Below are 22677 nucleotides of genomic sequence, written 5' to 3'. Positions count from 1 at the left end.
GTCCTCATGGATCCTAGTTGGGTTCATTAACCAGTGAGCCATGATAGGAACTCCTAAGGTTATATTATTCTTAAACAATTTATTACATTAAATCATTAGGCTTTTAGAAAATACGAAGGTATTGAAATAACCTTGAAATTCAAGAAGGAGATTACTAGGCTGCAAAGTAAGATTCTTAGGAACTGACACCTCCAACTGCAATATGAAGAATGGCTGTCAACTCAGCATTCAACCCTATATGAAATCTTTCATGAGTGAATTTTGCATGGCTGAGTTTCCTCTTATTTTACAACCTACTTTTTCAGATTCTTCTAATTTTTTTCTTTTTCTTTCTTTTTTTTTTTTTTTTTTAAGGGCTGCACTGGTGGCATATATAGGTTCCCAGGCTATGCGTCAAATTGGAGCCGCAGCTGCCGGCCTATGCCACAGGCACAGCAACACAGGATCTGAGCTGCATCTGCGACCTATACCACAGCTCACAGCAATGCTGGATCCTTAGCGCAGTAAGCGAGGCCAGGGATCGAACCCAAAACATCATGGCTACTAGTCAGGTTCATTAACCACTGAGCCGTGACAGGAACTCCCAGATTTTTCTATTTTTGATGAGAGTTGGTGATTTTGGAGTTTTTTATCTTACCTTACAGGACTTCTGCCCTCCACTATCTTCACACACACACACACACACACACACACACACACACACACACACACACACAATTCCTGAAATACTTATGTTGAAGCCTAGTGGTATTTGACAAAAAGTCTAATATGGGGGGGAAGAAAGATAGGCATGAGGAAGGGAGGAGAAAATGATAAGGACAACAGGAAGTCAACATGAGAACATTAGGAGTGAAATTTGGGGGTTGCTTAATTAGAGTAAACCCCAAAGAAGTACAATGTCATGGCATGATAAAAAACAAAGACTATGATAGGATTAGAATGGAATGATTCAGGAGACAGTGCTGATAGGACTAGAAAGAAAAGTAATGCAGTTTCGAATTCTGCCTGTTGCAGAATTTTTGGCATGTAAACTAAAGAGCACAGCTAGAACCCTAAGCTGTTAGTCACCCTTAGTCACCCTAAGCTGTTTCCTTATGAAGTCTCTGCCTCAAGCTCAGACTCTCTGCAGCCAACAACAAAGACTTTGATGTCCAAAGCCAAACTAAGACATTAGAAGTGTTAGCATCCGTGAAGCCAATGCCACCAGGTGTGAATTCTGAAAAGTGACCCTTCCCTCCTTCTGAGTGGGACAAGCCAAGGGGCTGTCAGTCATTCCTGATGCCATAGCCAGTCTCAGTGCTAAACTTGGAATGTAGCCATCACCTCTGAACTCCACCAGGTATCCCAGGGAGGCTGTGCTGCATGGCTTCCAGAGAGCACCCACATCAGCTGTTTGGAGATGGCCCCCAGACCCACTTGCAGAGCCAGATCCACCACAGGAGCTCCTCCCCTTCTGTCCCTGGAGTCACCTCAGCTTATCTACCTACACATAGCTGTTGGCACTGTTTGGGTTGTCTCACCAGTTAACACTGGAACTACTACAAGCAACTAAATAATTCAGTATGCTTATGGCTACCCCAAATATCGTTGTTGACTGCATTGTCCATTCAATACCCTATTTGATACTTATTTTGTTTGCCTGCCTTTGGTTTAAAAAAAAATCACTTATTGAAGAACATCCTGAATGATATATGAGATCTTTATCTCATTGTTGCCAAGTATGTTTTTTGTTAAAGCTTGAAGAGAGAGAAAATGGATAACATTTCATCAGCTAGTAATGGCAGGGGGAGCTTAAATTTGTGACTTTCCATGAGATTAAGTTTGGGAAAACTGGCCATACTTTCCCTTGTCTGTTATGTTCTTCAGTAAGTACACAAGATAAACGCATCACAGTTTTGCCCCCTCTGTTTTGTCTATTAATAAAATTAGTTTTTTGTGCAGCTCGGTTGACTCTGCCTTCTGCAGCCTGCAGCTGCTTTGGCATGCTAATTGAATTGTCAATAATAAACACAGGAAAGGAGGCACTTCAAGCTACCATTTCAGGGCTACAAAACCTTCACTTAAAGGCTGCCTGCTGTTTCTCCCAACTGTGCCTGAAAAGCAATTAAGAGAAGTCTTGTGTAAATGTAGCTTGCTAAATCATGGATAAGCTCTATGTTGGAACTAACCAAAGACACACAAAACTCTTGCAAATCTTCTCAGAACCAAACTGTGTGCAATAGTGCTTGCAAGAATGTGTGGCCCAATTAATGGAAAAACACTTAACTAAAAGTTAAATTGTTCTGTTGCCTTTTGCCCCATAAACTGGTGTCTAGCCTCAAGCATGAGAAAACCTCACTGAAAGCTTATTTTACCAAGGTGGCAGCACAATAAGCCTGATATGAACCAGTCTAATAACTTTACCAGTCTTGCACCAACTATTGATGTTCCGAATTTATACTGAATGAATACATACCTCTTTGTTATTTGTAATTGTGGTTGTGAAAATGCTGCTAAATTCCTACACATGATGGTACAAAAGACACTGTAGCAATACAACAGCTCCATTTGATACTTGTGGATGTCAGGGACTGCAGGTTTGTAGGCTGCGTTTAAAAAAAAATAATAGAAGTTTGCATTTCCTGGCGATGTGCCATAGTAACATAAACTGAAGTTACTAGTTTTTAAAATTGTGTGAAGTCATCCTCTTGTCACTGGTAGGTTGGAATTTTAACATATTTTTCCACTTAAAATTATTTATAAACTGTTCTAAGCTACAAAGACATCTTGGTTTGAGGTGTTATTGAAATAATCCCTGGAATAAAATACCTATGGGACTTCTTTTACCCTTAAAGCTGTTCCTTGGTGGTATGGTGTGTGTTAATAGCAAGGGTTAACTTGTTAACCTGGTTAATGCGATAACACAGGAGAGGCCATGAAAAATGGCCCATAGGATCTGGAAGCAGGTATAAAGATGCCAGTCAACATTTTCCTAAATGTAAGATTTTGAAAATACCTAAAGTAAAGCTTTGAAAGCTGCTAAAAGTAGAACAGTTTAACTTTAAAAATTGTTCCCCATGAAAACATACATTTGAAACCTACATTTAAAATTGAAAGTAAATAATTTACAATCATTCTTTTGTGGATACGCACATAGTGAAAATAAAGTATAAGCTTTAATGTGCTAACTTATTAAAGTTTTTAAATTAACACAGATGGCCAGAGCTTGTGGGAAGAGTATATGTATGTGTGTGTACATGTATGTTGTATATGGCTATTAGAAGGAAAATATTTTCATCAGCTGATTCCAACTGATCTTTAATTGTATTTGAAAAATTAGAGTATGACATATATTGTAGTAATCTAATTTTTTTAAGAGTTTTTTTTTTTTTTCAAGTGTGACTTTGCTATAGACAGCAGCATTCTTTGTTCTGTGAAGTAAAAAGCAACCATAATGACATTGGGTTCTTTGCTTCTGTCTCTATTTTCAGTAAATCAAGGATATGTCCTAAAAAATGTTTCCTATGATTTTTAAAAAATTTTTCTTATAGTGCCCAATGAAAACAAATCAACCTTAGGAAAATTAAAGTCTAACTTATACAACATGTTGATTCAAATTCTTTGGATTATGTAGGTAGGATGTATTTGATATTTCTAACAACAAAACAACCACAACTGCATATTAATATTCTGATGAATGGATAAACATGATATTGATAAATCTACAACTCTCTCACTTATAGAAACTTTCTTTGTTTAATCGGTTGATTCAGGTAAAAAATATGGTATGTATCAGAAAGAGTTTATAAACCTAAGTAGTAGGAAAAGTAATTACTTTTGCTTTTCTCGTTTTTATTTCATTCTTGCTTATACAAAACTGTGGTAGGAATTACTAGTATTCAAAACATGTCCTCTGAAGTTGTGTACTTGCTTATGGTTTGAAGCAGCTGTAAAATCTGAGGGGATCAAATGAGTTTCGAAACACTGCTTTTAAAAACACCTATGACATATCCTACATGATCTGAGGGTTGTTTGCATTCCTGGGATAAAACTCCTGGGTCTCCTTGGGCCTCGGTGAAGGCCATGTAACTCCTGTGTATACTTTTGAAAATATTCAGACACCAAGTGAAAGGTTAGCAAAGGGAAGAAAGTCAGCCAGCACAAGACATTGCCCCTAAATGTTTGCATCAATTAAAGCCCTGTTCAAGGCCAGGCTGGCATTCCTCCAGCTGTGGTGTTCCATGTAAAATAAAATGTTGCCAGCTGTGGTCAATTATTTGATTTCCCAGTGAAACATGAGAAACATGTAATCACTGTTAATATGGTAAAAATTGATCAACTGTGACAGGCTGTATAATTTACTGATTGCAATAGCCTTTTAGGTACCAATTCTGAGAGCAGTATCTACTGATTGGTTTCTAGATCTCTAGAGCTAAGGTAAGAGTTAGGATAACTTAATTTTCAATTTTATATTTATGTCTGTCATTTGACAGAAGATTGGCTAAAATGCCTATATTTAGAGAAAATACTATCAACTTTTCAAATGTTTTTGTAGGAATTTAATAATGCAAGAAATTATAAATAAATAAAGCAGGACACAGAATTGTCCATATAATGATTATGGACTAAAAAAAAAAATTCTGAGGTTAAAAAAGAGCTAAACATCAAAACATCTTTTTTGGTTCCCACTTCTGATAAGCCAAATGTATTGATTTAAAAAGTATAGTTAGTTTTTTTTTTTAAGAGACAATAAACAAAAAGACAACCCACAGAATGGGAGAAAAATCTTTGCAAACAACGCAAACAACAAGGGGTTGATCTCCAGAATACAAACATTTCATGCAGCTTTATATCAAGAATATAAACAATCCAATCAAAAAATGGGCAGATCTAAATAGACATTTCTCCAAAGACAGATGGCCAAAAAACACAAGAAGAGATGCTCAACATCACTAATTATTAGAGAAATGCAAATCAAAACTGAAATGAAGTATTGCCTCACATTAGTCAGAATGGCCATCATTAAAAAGTCTACAAAAAATAAACGCTGAGAAGGTGCTGAGAAAAGGGAACCCTCCTACACCTTTGGTGGGTTTGTAAATTGGTACAACCACCATGGAAAACAGTATGGAGGTTCCTTAAAAAAATCAGTGTAGAACTACAATATGATTCAGCGACAAATGGATAAAGAAGATGTGGTACATTTGGACAATGGGATATTACTAAGCCGTAAAGTAGAATTAAATAATACCACTTGCAGCAACATGGATGCAACTAGAAATTATACTAATTGAAGTCAGAAAAAGACAAATACCATACAATATCACTTCTAAGTGGAATTTTTAAAATGATACAAATGAACTTATTTGCAAAATAGAAACAGACTCACAAACTTTGAAAACAAACATACGGTTACCAAAGGGGAAGTGGGGAAGGGATGGACTGGGGGTTTGGAAATGGCAAAGGCACATATTTGCATGTGGAATGGATGATCAACAGGGACCCCCTGGACAGCTCAGGGTAATCTACTCAATGTTCTGTGATAACATATATGGGAAATAGATATGTGTATATGTATGGCTGAATCACTTCTCTGTACAGCAGAAATAAACACACTGTAAATTAAGACATTGTAAATGAATAAAATTAATTGTTCAAAATAAAAAGTATAGTTGGCAGTCTGCAAATGATTTGAGAAACATGCAGAGGAAAAAATACTGCATTAAAAACATTAAAAATTGTAAAATACCAAAAGAAAGTATAAAATAGAAGGATCTGAGAGCCAAGAATTCACTGTTTTTTGTTTTTTGTTTTTTCAGGACTGCAGTTGCGGCATATGGAAGTTCTCAGGCTAGGGGTCAAATCAGCACAGCCACAGCAACACCAGATCTGAGCCAAATATGCGACCTACAACACAGCTCACAGAACACTGAATCTTTAACTCACTGAGGGAGGCCAGGGATCGAACCTGCATCCTCATGGATACTCGTTGGGTTCATAACCTGCTCAGCCACAGCAGAAATTCCCCAAGCATTCCCTTTTACAACTTGGGCCAAGAGATTAATTCTCATCCTACATGTACCTTGGTGATAAACATCCTTGGGGATTGCAACACTGGTTATCTTGGGAGGAGCTCATAGCAAAAAGGCTGTGTAATCACATCCTGATCAGGAGGGTAATCTCTGTCAGATTTCAGCTTCCTCATCTATAAAGGGAGAGGGATAACATCACCTATCTATCTGACAGGATCCCTAGATGACCAGGTGAGATCATGCACAGAAAACACGGAGCTGCTGCCTGGCTGCTGGTAAAGTTCATAAGCGTTGCCTGTATTTATGAGTTTTTAAATATCTACATTTGTATTTTTCACAGTATCAGCTATACCCTGTAGATTTTACTTTTATGATACAATATATAATTGGCAACTTAAAGGTCTTTTTGTGGGCACAAAATATTTTTAATTTTTTCTGCTGAAGGTTCCAGTGTTTTACCTTTTGCTGCCTCTCTGGGCCTGGCAGTCCTGCCCTCTGATAACCTGACAAGTATAGGCACGTCTTTCAAGATTCATTCCAACATTCCCTCTTCTGTATTCTGCTTTTGGCCCTTAAATTCTTTCCAAATTTACATAATCATTTTGCTGTATCCAACGATGATGTAATTTTGATGCGGAGCAAGCCCAATTTTAACTTGGCTCTATATAACTGATGAATCAGCAGACTCCTCAGAAAACCATAAGAGCTAAGATAGAAGTTATGTTACACCTTCCAAGGCTGACAGTGTTCTCTACCTTCAGTATGTTTTTTTATGGCTGTACCCATAAGATATGGAAGTTCCCTGGCCAGAGATTAAATCCCAGCCACAACTGCAACCTACGCCACAGCTATGGCAACACCCAATCCTTTAACACACTGTGCATGGCTGGGGATGTAACCCGCGCCTCTGCAGCAACCCAAATTCTTGCATTTGGATTCTTAACCCACAGAGCCACAGTGGGAATTCCCAAAGCCCATTATATTTTAAATTCCAATTTTTACTCTTTTGTAGCTCCTTAGAATTATAATTTTATTAGTAATAATGATTCAAAAGGGCAGGAGGAAGCACTCGGTCTTGGAGTTTTCTGTGTAATATGGTCCATTTTAAGAAACCAAACAGAACATCTCCTTAGAGTTTGCAGGCCCTTTGGCCACGCCTCAGAAATGTGGTTGCTGCAGACTGCCCTGCTGTGGTTGTTGCTCTTATAGGTTGAATGACATCCCTGCCTTGGTGCCACCTCAGCCAAGAGGGCATCTCACCAAGGTTCCATCTCTGGGTCAGGTTGAAGAACTGGGAACTACCACCACCAAGGCCTAGAAGCTCTGCCTCCCTTTGGTGGCTCAGTTGGTGTGGTGGCCATGTCCCTCAGCTGGTTTCTCTACTGCCACAGGTTATGTTTTTACTTCTTGCCGCTGGGTCTTTGGTCAAGGTCTTCTAGGTTCTCTGACAGGCGTCAAGCACTTGGAAGCTCAGAAGGGACTGGAATCATCTACTGCAAATTTGTCCAAATCTTGCCCAGCTACTTTTGGGCTCTGCATATTCATAGTTTGCGTGGGGCAAGTTCAAGTTCTGTCTCACTGAACACTCTACTACATATCTAAAAACATGGACAAGTTTGTGACATTTTTAAGGAGTAAAATGGTATGTGTCTGACATGAACCAGCATTCAAATTACCTCTGTGGTGTTTTCTCCATCTTTTGTTTTCCCTGAGTTTTGCAATAACTTCAAAGTTCAAGATTTTATGGGATTCTCAGCCGGTAAGTTTTGCAGTGCGTACCATCTCCAGCACTGTTCAGAATACCGTGAGCAAAACAGCAGATAAGCCTTCACTCAGAGGATAACCACAGTGCTTCTCTTACATATTTCCCTTAAGCTCTTTAACCTACTGCAAGCCCAGAATAGATATAAAGTGTTTTTTGGTGTTTTCACGTAAAAACAAGCTGGTACTCAATTTCCCTATAAATGCCATGTGATTTTGGTGATTTTCCCTGAACTGTAGCTCAGCCATTAGTTCACGGCGTAACCAGAAAACATACCGGAGTTTCGGCTAATTGTGTTGTAATTGATCTTGTGTGTGTGTGTGTGTGTGTGTGTGTGTGTGTGTGTGTGTGTGTGTGTGTGTGTGTGTGTGTGATGGCTTTTCTTTCTTTTTTAAAAAATTTAATTTATTGGAGTATAGTTGACTTACAAATGTATTAGTTTCAGGTGTACAGCAAAGTGAATCAGTCATACATATAAATATATCCATTCTTTTTTCCCATATAGGTTATTACAAACTATTGAGTAGATTTTCCTGTGCTATACAGTAGGTTCTCGTTAATGTAACTGACTTTCTAATCAGGGTAGCCCATGCAACAAAGGTAAAAACACTCAAACTTGAATACCTTGGTCAACCTTTAACTTTCCTAAAACAAAAAGGTTACACTGCTTCTAACCACATGCTGTGTGATTATTTAAATTGAAAGAAAAAAAAAATCCCCACATCGAATCAGTGGGCAGTAATGGAGGCAGATTAAGCCAGAAAAAGTAGAGATTTGTGTGATTGTGTGTTATTTATCTAAATATCAAGTTCATCTGTGAACTCCCCAAGCAGTGTCTCATTTCTATTTGGAAAATTGCACTTGGTGTTTTTTCCATTGTCTATTTTGGTCCTTGTGAAAAGAAAATGGAAAAATGGCTTGATGAGGTGTCATAATGCTTAAATCCACACCCGGTCTCTAACATTTTCCCCCACAGGGTTCAGTCTACAAAGTCTCTAACACTTGCTGCTATTAATAAAAGCTGAATAAAACGATGCCTTTGTCTGAAGACATTAGCAGGATTGTAGTTGTGTTCCAGATGACTGGGGGCTGAGATGAGGGTGTGAGAAGGCCAGTTGCCCAGGGCACCGACCTGAAGGGTTGCTAAATTTGTGAAGGGGGAAGGCAGCCAGCCAGTCATCAATGAACCACAAGTTCTCCATGGCCAATCTACGTGTCCATGATGCTTGGAATAGTTCTGCTTACTTTGAGCAGTTCTACCACATGTGCTCAGACATTCTAATGATCATTTAAATATTTTATTGAAGCAAGATTTTAAAAATTGGACGTGAAGTCTTCATACTCGTGTTAATGACTATTTTAGAGTTAAGGTTATAAAGAGAGCTGAATATTTTGAACTTAAAGCAGGAAACCAGTATTGCACTTTCTTTCCCCTACTCCCCAAACCCTCCACAATAGAAGAAAGATTGTTTCCCTATTTAGTAATTTGAGGATACTGCAATATTTCAGCACTCTGGCCAAGCAGGAAAATCACCTGCTAACTGGGCCCCATCGTATTCCAATTCAAATGGGTCTCTAGTGGGTAGGTCTTAAATGATCACTGCTCCCTGGGTGTTTTGAATGAGAACCACGTGGCAATGGTTACTATAATAGCCTAAAAGTTTAGCTTACATCAGGAACACCTGGAGGGCTTGAAAAATGGGTTGCTGGGCCATGCCCCCAGACTTTCTAAGTAAGTCTGGCGTGAGACCTGAGATTCCCATTTCTATCAAGTTCCAGGACTCCTGGATGCTATCCCAGGGACCACACTTTGAGAACCACTGCTGGAATACGAATCCTGACTGCTGTGTATCCAAAGGTACTTTCACTCCTAGAAAACGTCTGTTGTTGTTTCTGGTGGAGATTTGGAGAAGGGGCACAGAGTTAGTGCCAACAAGGCAGGAAGTAAGAGTTAAGATGAGAATGTTAAAAAAAATTGAAGAGGGGTAAATTTGATCTTTAAAAGTCCAGGCTAGACAGAGAAGTTTTACCAAAGAAGTTTATGGAGAGAAAACTAGAGGAGCTCTCATAAATGTAAGAGGATTTAAATGAAATTTAAATGAAAAGCTTTGTCAAAAGTCTCTATTTCTCCCTCAAAGTAACAAAACATGTAAGTAACACATGGTTTTTGGCGATTCCCTCTTACCAGTGCCCCATCTCTCTGGGATGGACCACATCTGTGTTAGGCCTATATAAGCATTACATTCCCCACTTTTTTTCTCCTTCTTCATTCTTCTCTCTAGGAGAACCACAACCTGACTTCAGCTCTGTAAAGAAACAAGAATTAGAAGGGATAGGGTTTCAAAGACTCAAAAGACAATACTCTTAGGGCTTAAGGAAAGAGGGGCTTGCTTGAATCTAGGAGAGACCATGTTCAGGGATGGAGCAAAAGGCAAGAAAATGTATTATTGGTCAAAAGAGATCCTGGAGTGTGGAAGCCCCTGCACTTCAGTTTTGTGTGTTGGCAGGGGTGAGTGAAGAGGTGCTCGTGAGGGGCCCCCATTGGTAGGGTGCCCTGGTTGCTCCCAGAAAAGCATCAGAGTAGACACAGAGCTGGGACAACATTAGGGCTGACGGGTTCCGGGGGGTTTGTAGAGGTGTGTGATTTGGTTTGAGGGGCATGGCCGACAGCGCCAACACAGAACTCTCAATCGCTCATGTAATAGGAATCTACATATAAAACAAACAGCCACAAATCCTAATGAGCCATTTATTTCAAAGTTCTCTTTAGATTTACTAGCTCTGCACATTCAGTAAACCCAGGCAGGCTTCCCTTTGTTCAGAGCACCCACACTCACAGCAGGAGACATTAAAAGACAAAAAGACTCAAAGCAAAATGGGAACATGGGCTCTGGTTCTCAACAAACAGGATATCATCTTCTGAATTAGGGAAAGTGGGTATGAGTGAGATGAAGAAAAAGTGGATGTCAAGATTTAATTTAGAAGGAGTTCCCGTATAGCGCAGTGGTTAACGAATCCGACTAGGAACCATGAGGTTGCGGTTTGGTCCCTGGCCTTGCTCAGTGGGTTAAGGATCCGGCATTGCTGTGAGCTGTGGTGTAGGTCGCATAACGCAGCTCGGATCCCGTGTTGCTGTGGCTCTGGTGTAGGCTTGCGGCTATAGCTCCCATTCAACCCCTAGCCTGGGAACCTCCATATGCCACGGGAGCGGCCCTAGGAAAGGCAAAAAGACCAAAAAAAAAAAAAAAAAAAAAAAGAAAAAGACTTAATTTAGAAGAATCAGATGGGATACACTCTTCTTCGGTAACACAATTTTTTAGCCACATACATTTACAATTACTTTAAAAGGGCACCCACAGGTTGTGGGAAATGAACAATTCTGGGAATCAAAACACCTGAAATCTAGTCCTGATTTCGTCTCTAACAAGGGGCATGTGGTCAAGTCACTTGGGCTTCCTGAGTTTCACTGTCTTTTTACAAACTGAGGACCTCTAAGGTCAGCCCTGACAAAGATCTTGTGAAACAGAGACGAAGTCTGATGTGAGGTTCTGGTCAGGCTCCTCGTTTTGGAAACACAAAATGAATTTGTATTTCTTGCCTGTCTTTAACTGCGATTCAAATCTGGTAAAGCTCAGATTTCTTTCCTTGGGCTTGGGGTAAGGTCAAAATAAGGTTTCAGAAGCACAAAGAAATCAGTAGAGCCTGGTCCTTTAGGTTAGGAGAACACAGAATGAAATGTTGGGACAGTTCAATTTTGGTAAACAAGAAATTTGAGTACATTAGCACAACGCCAGTGTAGCGTTTAGTAAGTGTTCAGTTTCTTTTTTTTTTTCTTTTTTCTGGAGGTGGGAAGAAGTTTACATTCTTCAAAAAACATGGACTAAAATAGTTGATACTTAGACTGGAATCTCTTTTATAACAAAAAACAAACCTATTTCTCAGTTTCTTCTGTTGCTCTCTGTTGGTTCTGAAACTGGGAAAGCAGAACAATTTTTCAAAAATTGAGATTCAGCTCTTTATTTTATATGAAAATGACGTGTATTTGTTCTTGATTCTTGGTCTTTGTTTTTACCCCTTCTGCTATAAGCAAAAGTAGGAAGTTCTAAAAATTAGAATTCTGATGGAGTGTAGAAACTATAACTGGGTTATTAAGGATTTAATCAGGGAGTTCCTGTCGTGGCTCAGCGGAAATGAATCTGACTAGCATCCATTAGGATTCAGGTTCAATCTCTGGCCTTGCTCAGTGGGTTAAGGCGTGGCTGTGAGCTGTGGTGTAGGTTGCAGATGCGGCCCGGATCCCACGTTGCTGTGGTTCTGGCGTAGGCTGGTAGCCACAGCTCCAATTTGACCCCTAGCCTGGGAACTTCCACATGACGCGGGTGCAGCCCTGAATAGGCAAAAGACCAAAACAAAAGAATTTAACCAGAAATTTGGAATGAGTATAAATACTAGCTATTTCTCATAGTTCCACAATTAAATCAGTAAGAAAACAGTATTATGAAACAATTAAAAATTGGCCTTTACAGGTCATCTGTGGCTTATCAATTCTGGTGGTCTCACTAAAACTTACTTTTTCATTGGATTATCAATATAAAATGCATCCTTTGCTAGTTTCTGAGCCCATCTCTTACCCTCTCAACTTTCGTAACTTTCCTTTGCTAATTTCCTTTGTTAATTTCTCTTTGTATTTTGTATTCCTCTCCCTGTTGGGTTATTTTTGCCTCCACATATACATATGTTTAACATGTTCTAATCTTGAAAACAGATTCTGTCTACCCACTGCTGTAGCCCACTGTTTGACTTTCTCTTTTTCCTCTTCCTTTCTCCATTTATCTCTCCTTTTTTCTCCTTATCCCTCTATTGCTGTCCTCTTTCTCCCTTCCCCTCTTCCAGATGCTCCCTTTCATTCATTCACTGGGTTGGTGCTTTTGAGGGGATGGGTGTGCACTGTGTTCCTAGCACTGTAATGAGTTCTGGAAAACATGACCATACTAGGCAGATTGGGCTACTCATGGGGATCTTGTACATTAGATGTCTTAAGCTAAGTGCAGTTTAGGGAATCCTTTCTAATTACACGAAGATATATCCTTTCTTTCTTTCTTTCTTTCTTTCTTTCTTTCTTTTCTTTCTTTCTTTCTTTTTTTTTTTTGGCTGTGCCCACAGCATGTAGAAGTTCCCCAGTCAGGGATTGAACCCATGTCACAGCAGTGGCAATGCTGAGTTCTTAACGGCTAGGCCACCAGGAAACTCTAAGAAAGTACTTCTTTCCTGCAACACTGTGATCTGACCTGTGACAAATCTGTACTATACTCTGTGTAAATGGTTAACAAGTCATTTGCAAACTGAGTATACAAATCTTAGGGTTAGTACTGAAGTCTCTTCAGAATAGTCATCATGATCACAAAGTTTGTTTCAGAATTTGCAAGTATCAAGTGTCAGTCAAAACTGAAGATGAAGCACTCATGAATGGTGGATCCTCATGGGTCTTAAAATCTGGCAGAGGAGACAGACATTTTGTAACAAAGAAGATAAGTGTCATTACCTGTGTTCTTTATCTCCAATCCACTGCAATTCAGCTCAATGCTGTAGCCCAGGCCATTAATGATGCATCAATTCCAAAAGCACTAGACCTTTTTTTGTTTTATTTACACTTTTAATTTCTTATTAGAGTTTATCATTTTCATTCTTCTGGAAATGTCTTTCTCCTTTGCTTTGTGTCCTGGTTCTTCACTTTTTCCTTCTTATCCCCTAGACCCTTTTGATAGCTCTTCCTATATTTATCAATGAAATGGGTGTCATTTCAGAGGGTTCTACCACCAATCCTTTCGTAACTTTCCTTTGCTAATTTCCTGCGGTAAAACTGACTATTCTCATGCATTCTGTTGCCCCCTTTCTATGGGTAGCTACATATCCAATCATCTCTTTTTCATCCATTCAAATGTCTACTGGCATTCTATCTCAGACTCAACAGGTTCTAAATTGAACACACTTTCAACAAAACTGTATCTCCTCATGTGTTTCCCATTTTGTTTTAGACAATCACCATACACACAATTGCCTAAACTAGATTTATTATTGTAAATAAGAGCAGCAGGATTTTCAAGAACTGGCTTTTATAGGTAATATTCAGATTGAGATTGAGATTTAAATGATAAGAAGGAGCCAATCGCAAATATCTATAGGACAGAGTATTCTAGGCAGAAGGAGCAGAAAGTACAATGGCCTAAATGTGTTGAGGTGTTCATAGAACAGAAAGAAGCCTGGTGTGGCTGGAAGGAAGTGGACAGGAGCGAGAGTAGTGCCGGATAAGCTTGAGAAATAGGCCGGGGTTACATCACCAAGACTGTTGTCAATCAAGGAAAGGGTTTCATTTTATTCTAAGTAAAATGAGATGTCACTGAAGGATTCTTCAGCCAGAGAGTGACATTTAATTGATGCTTTATAAAGATCACTTCCTTGAATAAATGGTCATAATTACTAAAAAAAAAAAAAAAAAAAAAAATAGATCACTTCCACTATGCCATGAATAACAAATTGTGGAGAGGCAAAAGTGCCAACATGGCATCCAGCTAGGAAGCTCTTTGTCAATCTAGGCAGGAGATGCTAAAAGCTAGAAATAGGCTAGTACTAAGGAGCTAAAGTCAGGATCAATTTTGGAAGTAGCATAAATAAGACTTACTGATGAATTGGATGTAGGGGGAAGGCAAAGGCATAAAAATCACTCCTAGGTTTTTGGTACAAGCAACTCTGGAGTCATTTTACTAAGAAAGATAGGAAAGGAATAGAAATTTTTTTGTGAGGAGGGCAGGGGCAATGTTTTGTTTTGATTATCTAAATTTGGAATGTCTTCAAGATCTCCAAAAAAAAAAAAAAAAAAAAGTCAAATAGGCAGTTGGATGAATCAATCTGAAGCTTAGAAGAGAAGCTGAAGCTAGTGACCCAAGTGTGGGAGTCACTGACATGTAGAAAAGTATTTGAAGCCAAGGAGCAAATAAGACTGTTCAGTAAGTGAATGTAGGTGGAGAAAAGCAGAGGACAAGAGGGCAGAGGATGGAGTCTTGAGTTACACACACATTCAGAGGTCAAGTAGGAGAGAACTAGCGGATGAGTTCAGCAAACTGGGGAGGACCAAGAGAATGTGGTAACTTTGAAGCCAGAGAAGAGTTTGCTTTACTGGACAGTGATCAGTGCTAATGAGACTGAAGCAAATGGAGGGTGGAAAAGGGGCCTTATGATAGAGTCTGTCAATGACCCTGACAAGAGCAGTTTTAGGATTAAAGGGCTCCTGCCTTTGAGAGTAAGTGCTGCAAGTCACCCAGCCATACTTTACTTCTCATTATTCTTCATTAGGCTTACAAATGGCTGCATTAACACTGTATAGCCCTTTATAATAACTAGTAATGGTCTCCACTGCTGAGAACTCATTAGAGGGAATAGTGTGTGCAAAGGCATAGAGACATAAAAAATGGTATGACCTTTTAGGAACTGGCATTAGTTGAATGTGGCCAGTGTATTTTATGTGGGTGAGAGTGAAGGTGGACGAAGAATGAAGGTAAAGAAAAAAAGAGTGAAGGTGAAGTTGGATAGGTAGACAGGACAGATAAGAGTGGAGTCTCATGGTTATGTAGTTTTTCAGAGTTTTGCCATTTTCCTCATAGAGATCTTATACATATTTTGTTAGACTTCTACCTAAGTATTTCATTTTGAGGGGGTGCTGATGTAAATGGTATTGTTTTTATTTCAAATTTTACTTGTTCATTGCTGATATATAGGCATACCTCAGTAATATTGCAGGTCCAATTGCAGGCCACTGCAATAAAGTGAATATTGCAATAATTGAGTCACATGAATTTCTTGGTTTCCAAGTACATATAGAAGTTTTATTTACACTATATTGTAGTCTATTAGGTGTATAATAGCATTATGTCTAAAAAAAAATATATGCACAGGCCATAGTTTAAAAGTACTTTAGAAAAGGCGAACCATCATCTGAGCTCCTCAGTAAATTTTAAATTTTTTTGCTGGTGGAGGGTCTTGCCTCAAAGTTGATGGCTACTGACTGACTAGGGTGATGGTTGCTGAAGGTTGGGGTGGCTTATGAAAATTTCCTAATAAAATAGAAAAATTTGCTGCATTGATTGACTTCCCTTCATAACGATTTCTCTGTGGCATGCAGAGCTGTTAGCTTTTTACCCACAGTAGAACTTTTAAAATTGGAGTCAGTCCTTTCAAACCTTGTTGCTGCTTTATCAACTAAGTTTAAGTAATGTTCTAAAGAAATTGCCATTTTTTTAGCAATAAAGTATTTTAATACTATAAACTTTCAATTAAAAAATGTGATATCTGTGAAGTGCAATAAAAGGAAGTATACCTGTGTAGGAAAATGATTGACCTTTGTATCTTTGTATCCTATAACCTTCCAATAATTGCTAATAGGGAGTTTTCTTATAAGGGTTTTTTTGTTTGTTTGTTTGTTGATTGTTTAGGATTTTCTACATAGATGATCATATCATCTACAAAGACAGTTTTATTTCTCTTCCCCAACCTGTGTACTTTTATATGCTTTTCTTTTCTTATTGCATTAGCTAGGATTTCCATTACAATGCTGAAAAGCAATGGTGAGAGGGAACAGCCTTGCTCTGCTCCTCATGTTAGTAGGAAGGCTTCAATTTTCTCATCATCAAATGTAATGTTATCCATAGGTGTGTGTGTGTGTGTGTGTGTGTGTGTGTGTGTGTGTGTGTGTAATCATATGGAAGAAGTTCACCTATAAGCTTACTGAGAATTTTTATCATTACTGGCTATTGTTTCTGTACCAGATTTTTACTTCTAAGTAGCTTTTTACTTCAAAGGAGATTTTGTCTTTTGCTTTCACTTTTAACATTTTACTTTCAACTTTTGCTCTTATACTTTCTAGTTTTTCTTTTAACTTTCACTTTTTGCTTTGAAATTACACTTTCACATTCCATGTTTGCTCTTGCTTTCCACTTTCACTTTTAAGTTTTCACTCTTACTTTTACTTTTACCTTCTACTTTTGCTTTTTTACTTTCACCTTTTACTTTTTATTTCTACTTTTCACTCAAATTTTAACTCCTTTCACTTTTACCTTTACTTTTGCTTTCACCTTTTCCTTTTCACTTTACTTTTAACTTTTACTTTCAACTTTCACTTACCTCTACTTTGTACTTTTTAGTTTTGACTTTTTATTCTTCAGTCTTATACTTTTTACGTTTATTTATTTGATTTTGAATATTGAATCAGCCTGCCTGAGATAAATCACAAGGTTATAATGTATATACTTTTTTAATATATTTTCAAATTTTATTTTCTAATATTTTATTGAGAATCTCTGTATTTATGTTCATGAGAAATGCTTGGTCTATATTTTCTTGTCTTATAATGTCTTTGTCTGGTTTTAGTATTATGGTAATGCTAGTTTCATAGAATAAGTTAGCATTTTCTCTGCTTCTATCTTCCAAAAGAGATTATAGAGAATTAGTATAATTTTTTCTTTTTATATATATATTTTTTTCTTTTTATGGCCACACTTGCAGCAAATGGAGGTTCCCTGGCTAGGGGTTGAATTGGAGCTGCAGCTGCAGGCTTGTGCTATAGCTATGGCAACACTGGTTTTGAGCCACATCTGTGACCTATGCCACAGCCTGTGGCAATGCACGATCCTTAACCCACTGTGCAAGACCAGGATTCAAACCTGCATCCTTATGGACACTACATTAGGTTCTTAACCTGCTGAACCACAACAGGACTCCTAATTTCTCCTTTAAATGTTTGGTAGAATTCACCAGTGAACCTATCTGGGCCTGGTACTTTCTGTTTTATAAAATTATTAATTATTCACTTAATTTCTTTAATAGATATAAGCCTATTCAGGTTGTCTATTTGCTCTTTGTGAGTTTTGTCAAATTGTGTCTTCCAAGGAATAGTTCCCTTCATTTAAGGTATCAAATCTGTGGGCATAGGGTTGTTCATGGTATTCTTTTATTATCTTTTCAATGTCTATAGCCTCTATACTGATGTTCCCTCTTTCATTTCTGATATTTGTATCTTCTTTTTTCCTTAGCCTGGCTAAAGGCTTATAGAGTTTATTGATTTTTTTTTTTAAAGAACCAGTCTTGTTTTTTCTCTATTTCCTGTTTTCAATTATTTTTGCTCTTAACTTTTATTATTTTCTTTTGCTTACTTTGGATTTAATTTGCTCTTTTTCTGGTTTTCTAAAGCTGAATCTTAGATGATTGACTTTTAGATCATCTTTCTTAATGCTATTGATCTTCAGCAATGTGGAGGTTAGGGGCGATGACTCTCAAAGCAATTGAAAATCTGGACTAAATTTATACTTGGTCCTCTATTCTGTATGTGCAGTTCTGCATCTATGGATTCAACCATGGATTATTTAGTCCTATAATATGCATTTATTGGAAAAAATCTGTGTATAAGTGCAGTTCAAATGAGTGTTGTCTAAGGGTCAACTTTACACTTAATGGTATAAACTTCTTTCAAAGCACTGCTTTCATTGTATCTCACAAATGTTTACGAGCTGTGTTTGCATTTTCATTTTGTTTAAAAAATTTAAAGCATTTTCTTGATTTCTTTCTTGACCCATGTGTTAATTTAAATGTGTGTTTTTTAATTTCTACATATTTCAGGATCTTCCAGTTATCTGTCTAGTTTTTTATTTCTAGTTTAATTCTACTGTGGTATGAAAGCAGACATTGTATGATTCCTCCTGTCCTAAATATATACATTTTACCACACCATGGCATATGGAAGTTCTTGGGCCAGGGATTGAATCCAAGCCACAGCCACAAATTGTGCCACAGCTGTGACCACACTGGATCCTTAACCCACTGTGCCAGGTCAGGGATTGAACTTGCATCTCAGCCGTGACCTCAACCTGACTGAGACAACACAGGATCCTTAACCCTCTGGGCCACAGTGGCAACTCTCTATTGTTTTAAATTTTTTAAAGTGTATTTTATGGTCTGGAATGTGTTCTGTCTTGATGAACTGTGTGAGCTTGAGAAGGATGTGTATTCTGCTGTTTGAATGAAATAATCTATGGATGTTTATTATTTCTAGTTGATTGATGCACGGTATTGAGTTCAACTATATTCTTACTGATTTTCTGCCTGATGGAATGGTCCATTTCTGATAGGGAGTGTTGAAGTCTTGAACTACAGTAGTGGGTTCATCTATTTCATTTCTTGCAGATTTATCATCTTTTTGCTCTGTCAATAGGCGTATCTGTGCGGAAGATTGTTAAATTTTATTGGAGAATTGGTCCCTTTATCATTATGCAATATCCTTCTTTATCCATGATAACTTTCCTTGTTCTGAATTCTGCTTTTTCTGAAATGATATAGCTACTACCATTTTCTTTTGATTGGTGTTAGAATGATTTATTTTCTCTATCCCTTTACTTTTAATCTCTATAGACTTTATAGTTAAGGTGGGTTTCTTATAAGTAAAGTTATTATACTGTACACCTTAAACTTAGTGTGATACGCCAATTACAATCAGCTGAATAAAACTGAAAGAAAAAGGTCGGAAGATAAAAAATGTTGGTGAGGATGTGGAGAAAAAGAGCCCTGTACACATTTTGTCAGGATGTAAATTGGTACAGCCACTATGGAAAAACAGTAAAGCAGTTTCTCCAAAAATTAAAGATAGAACTACCATATGACCCAGCAATGCCATTTGTGGGTATATAACCAAAGGAAATAAAACCACAGTTTCAAAGAGAAAAAAAAAAAAAAAATGATTTCCTTTAGACCATATTGGTTGGGTCTTGATTTTTGATCCACTCTGACAGTATCTATTAATTGGTGCATTTAGGCCATTGACATCAAAATAACTAGAGATAACACTGCTGTTATGATACATAGAAAAGTTTAAAGTAAATCCTAAGAATTCTCATGAGGAGAAAACTTTTTTTCTTGTATCTATATGAGAAGATTGATGTTAACTGAACCTATTGTTGTAATCATTTCACAATATATATCAAGCCATCATGCTGCATGCCTTAAACTTGTAGAGTGATGTATGCCAATTACTTCTCAATAAAATTGGAAAAAAAATCAGAAAAAGACAAAAGTGACTACTGACATAGTTGGTTAATGTCTACCATGTCTCCGTTTTCTATTTTTGTTGCTCTTGTTCTTCATTCCTATATTTGACTCCTATTCTTTTCCTGCCTTTTGTGGTTGGAGCTGAATATTTCTCTTCCTTCAAGTCATTTAGATTCTGACAAAACTTTTGCAGGTTAGGCTCTGGTTAAGTTTTTTCTCTTGAGGGCATGTTTGTGAAGGACAAAATGTTCTACTATGTTTCAAAGTGGTTCCTTTTCCTCTCTCCCTGCTGGAAGCAAGAGGAGATTTTTCTCTGATATTCACCATGAGAACTTTGCAGAGTTTTAGGAGGTAAAACACAAAGTGTGAGGGACCATAATGACTGGATCCCCTAGGAGTTTTTCTCTCTGACTTGCCATATTTTGGCTCTAGAAATTCATTAATTATAGTTGAGATTCTCCAGCCCCTGCATGGGTTTTCATGGAGGTTTTTATTGACAGGTTTCTACTCTGTAAGTTGTGATTCTCTGCATTCATCTGTTGGTCTCTCCAACCAAGGGGCAGTGGTTGGTCCTATGACCTCACTTCCCTATGTATCTAGAAGAGTTGTTGGGTTTTTGCTTTTGTTTTTGGCTGTCCCATAGCATCTGGAGTTCCCAGGCCATTGATCAGATCCAAGCCGCAGTTACGGCTTAGGCCACAGCTGCAACAACGCTGGATCCTTTAATTCACTGTGCCAGGTAGGGCATGGAACCTGTGTCCTGATACTGCAGAGACATCACTGATCCTGTTGTGCAGCAGTAGGAACTCCGAGTTGTTGATTTTTAAGACAATCTTTTTAGAGGAGTTTTGGGTTCATAGCAAAATTGAGAGGAGGACATAGATATTCCTATATGCTCTCTGACCCTACACACGCATAGACTCTCCCATTGTCATCATTCCCCAGCAAGTGATACATTTGTAATAAATGGTGACCTGCATTGACAAATCATAATTCTCCAAAGACCATAGCTGACATTAGAGTTCATTCTTGGTGTTGTATATTTTTGGATTTAGACAGATGTATAATAACATGTATCCATCATTACAATATCATACAGAATATTTCTACTGCATACAAATCTTCTGTTCTCTGCCCAGTCATTACCTACTTCTGACTTTGAATTATTGATTTTTCAGTTTAGCTGTTTCTTCATTGTTAGGATGAAGTGTGACTTCTAAGCTTTTTACATGTCAGACTGGAAACCCCTTAACTTCATTTAATTTTTAAAAATAAAGGTTAAGAGCAAGAACTTTCTATTTAACTAAGAGCTTTGAGTGAATTTTGGACTTATTCAAGGTTTTATTGTATCTTAAGCCAGTTGAGATGGTTCTTCTAAAATATGTTGCAAACCAACTATAATGGAAAAAATAATAATCATTAAAAAATAAAATAAAATATATGTTGCAGCTAAGAATACAAGGAAAAATCTGCTGTTCATACTGGGGAAAAGTTATTAAACATCTATTAGCAATCTCATAACTACTGCTATAGTTTAGAATTATTCACATCTGAATTTAAATTTCCTGGCCTGCTCAATTTTTTAATCTCTAGTACTTTTGAGTCTAGAACACAAAAACACTAACATGCTTAAATATGGCAGTCTCACACTAAATAGGAATAATAGGCCAAATGCAATTACTTGAAAGTATGCATTTTTCATTATAATTTCCATTGTTATTTAAAATTGAGAGCTTGAGTACTATAATTTTCACTGTTTAGAAAAGAATATGTTTTTGGTTTCTAATACTTCAAGCATCAAAAAAAGATGATTGTTCCATGACACTGTTGAAGTGTTTCTGGGGCTAATACACTTAAGGGAAATTTATTTGAAAATAGAAATAAAATAAAAGTCTTGGTATATGTACCACCTATGTTTCCAATTGTCTGTAGATCCAGCCATTCATACACTGATAACTTAAAAATTGGATCCAGAGTCCTTTTAGAGGAATGCCATCAAGATTGATAACAGAAAACTTTCTATGTATTCGAAAGTGGTCTAATACCATATTTTAGGTAATTATCTTAGATAAATTATATTGCTGGAACTCTTGCATTTTCCCATCTTTGAAAAATGTTATAAGTCAGAATCTCAGTCATATTACAAATGGAAATTTACTAAGTGGATATTAAACAACTAAAAAGATTCATTGATGTGGTTTTTATATAGCAACACAAAAGGCAGAAATAAAGCGAGCAGTATAGTGATTGGTTAGCTAACAAATACTCAAGGATGTGAGGAATTAAAGTACATTTTCTTTTTTCTTTCTTTCTTTTTTTTTTTTTTTTGTCTTTTTAGGGCCATACCCACAGCATATGGAGATTCCCAGTCTAGGGGTCTAATCAGAGCTGTAGCTGCCGGCCACAGCTAAGCCAGATCCGAGCCGCATCTGCGACCTACACCACAGCTCACGGCAACACTGGATCCTTAACTCACTGCAAGAGGCCAGGGATCGAACCTGCAGCCTCATGGTTCTTAGATTCATTTCCACTGCACCACAATGGGAACTCCAAAGTACATTTTCTTAATAATTTTATATTATTATACAGGATGGAGCCTCATGATGATAGGGAATCCTGCCTTCAAAAATACATTAGAAAAAAAATTTTTAGGAGTTCCCGTCGTGACGCAGTGGTTAACGAATCCGACTAGGAACCATGAGGTTGCGGGTTCGGTCCCTGCCCTTGCTCAGTGGGTTAACGATCCGGCGTTGCCGTGAGCTGTGGTGTAGGTTGCAGACGTGGCTTGGATCCCGCGTTGCTGTGGCTCTGGCGTAG

The 22677-nt window shown here is 37.7% G+C and overlaps 1 protein-coding gene and 1 long non-coding RNA gene across 2 annotated transcripts in view; one reads left to right on the top strand and one right to left on the bottom strand.

The window, feature by feature from the left end:
• Positions 1-22677, bottom strand: part of DNAJC10 (DnaJ heat shock protein family (Hsp40) member C10) — a 184309-nt gene that overhangs the window by 59484 nt on the left and 102148 nt on the right. The window lies entirely within an intron of this gene.
• LOC146396029 (uncharacterized) overlaps positions 9392-22677 on the top strand; it is a 39870-nt gene continuing 26584 nt past the window's right edge. The window contains exon 1 of the long non-coding RNA XR_014829891.1: positions 9392-9631. This is a non-coding gene — a long non-coding RNA (uncharacterized LOC146396029). The remainder of the gene's footprint in view (positions 9632-22677) is intronic.

The sequence above is a fragment of the Sus scrofa genome, chromosome 15 (assembly GCF_054392235.1).
Source record: "Sus scrofa isolate SSC_HxYL_T2T_F1_AM1 chromosome 15, Sscrofa_HxYL_maternal_Yorkshire_Landrace_v2.0, whole genome shotgun sequence".
Taxonomy (NCBI): Eukaryota; Metazoa; Chordata; class Mammalia; order Artiodactyla; family Suidae; genus Sus; species Sus scrofa.
The sequence above is the reverse complement of the archived record's forward strand: the minus strand, read 5'-3'. Positions and strand labels throughout refer to the sequence as shown.